Genomic DNA, 1,993 nt, shown 5'->3' on the forward strand with positions numbered 1-1,993 from the left:
TGCTGCTGAAATTTTTAAAAAAAGTCTTGACTTTATTAATAATGATTGAGTTGTTTGTATGTTACCTTAACAATGATTGAAAAAATTAATCGGTTGAGAAGGGTTTATGGATATTTGGTTTGGATGGAACCCTTTAATGGTGGAGAAATTCGAATGTTAGGGAAGACTCTATCGAAATTTTCATAAGATTTTCAGTTAAATCGAAAAAATTAAAATTATGTTTTCGAAATTATAATTAAGATTTCTTGTATTTTGGTTCATATTTATATTTGTTTGTCATTGTTTAATTTATTCGTTTATTTTATTGCTTGGTTGATATATTAGTTTGTAGTCTACGTTGCTGGATCGTCAGGTGACACTGACGGAGACTTTCAAATATACTCATATATTTTAAAGACAAACAATGAAAGATTTGTGGATGAGCGGTATGCGACCCATTATGTGAGTTTAAATTAATCATAAGTTTCAACTTCATTTGGTTTAAAGTCAATTATTTAACTATTATCTTAATCACAACCAACGTGTGTGACACAGGATGAGTACACGCAGAGGTTGGAGACCGCAATCCAGCAATTCAACCTCCTAGTGGGGCTGACGAAGTCAGTTTCGAGACCTCAGTGGTGGATCCCTATAGGATTTGGCGCGAGACTACCTATGAACCCACAAGAATCGCCGCTTCTGGTTGGGGTTGTTCTTTGCCAGTGGCCTCCGCTCCTCCGCATTGGAGGCTTCCTCTGCCTCTGTCTTTGTCACCAGCCCTGCTAATTCCCAGGAAGTCGTCGACTTGAAGAGGAGGTGCAGAAGCTAACACAGGAGATGCACCAGCAGATGGAGCAGTCTGAGTAGAGGTATCGAAAGATTCTTGCACGTGCTGTCGTGAGCTCAGACCTGACGAAAAGTTGGAGCAGCTCGATTGGTTGCGACAACAGATGAAGGAGTACAACCAGCAGATGCGCACTGGTTCCAGCAGCACAGTTGGTTCCACCGACGACGCTGCTGGTGGGGCACCGACGGCAACACCTCCTCCGCGGCCTCAACAAGGGAACCATGAGGCTGCCGACGACGACGACGAAGATTACCGGGATCTTTAGGGTTTAGGGTTTTACGCATTTTTGTTTGTCTATTTCATTGTATTATGCATTTGTGCTATTTTATTTCATTTAGACTATTTATTTTTTAATAAAATAATTTCTTGATTTCTAACAACGTTAAATTTCTGCTAACAATTTTGTTAACAAGAGTCTAGCAATTATGGTTTAACTGTGCCAAAAAATTTAAAAAATAAAATTAAAATTACTGTAGAATTTACCGTCGGATAAATCTGACGTTAACATGGCGGCTAAACACGTGAAACGGTGCCAAAGTTATTATCGGATATATTCGATAGTAACCTTCAACGCAATCTCGCCAAATCCATTGAAAAGGCCGACAGAAAATCCGCCGGTAATTAGCCTAAGACAAAATAAATTCACTGGTAAGCAATTTTCGGTGATGTTTATTCTGTCAATCCAAGGACGACAATAAATTTGATGGTAATCTATTTAGCAGCGAATTTATTTAATTAATACAACGATAAATTCGATCGTACTCAACTTTTTTTTTTTTTGTGATAGTTATGTAATCCTAATTCATTCCTAATATTTGTGAATTTTATTTTATTTCATTTCATTTATATGTTAGAGATATTATGTATGTGTTGATTATATTAAATATATGTTAAAATTGTATTTTAGTTTGATACATTTTAGTTGAATTATATTAAATTTTATTATAATTGTGTTAAATTTTTAATTTAATATCCATAAATATCATGTATCTGTCTCTTCACAAAAAAAAATGAAGACCTATGACAAAAATAAAATAAAAACGAGAAATATTTTACTAAATAGATATAGGAAACAAAGACCGCCCTACGAATGTCTATTGACCATTGTCATTTCTATTTTGACACTCACTTCTACTTTACACAACCTATTTTTATTTTTTTTTTTGT

This window comes from Arachis ipaensis, chromosome B03 (assembly GCF_000816755.2).
Source record: "Arachis ipaensis cultivar K30076 chromosome B03, Araip1.1, whole genome shotgun sequence".
Taxonomy (NCBI): domain Eukaryota; kingdom Viridiplantae; phylum Streptophyta; class Magnoliopsida; order Fabales; family Fabaceae; genus Arachis; species Arachis ipaensis.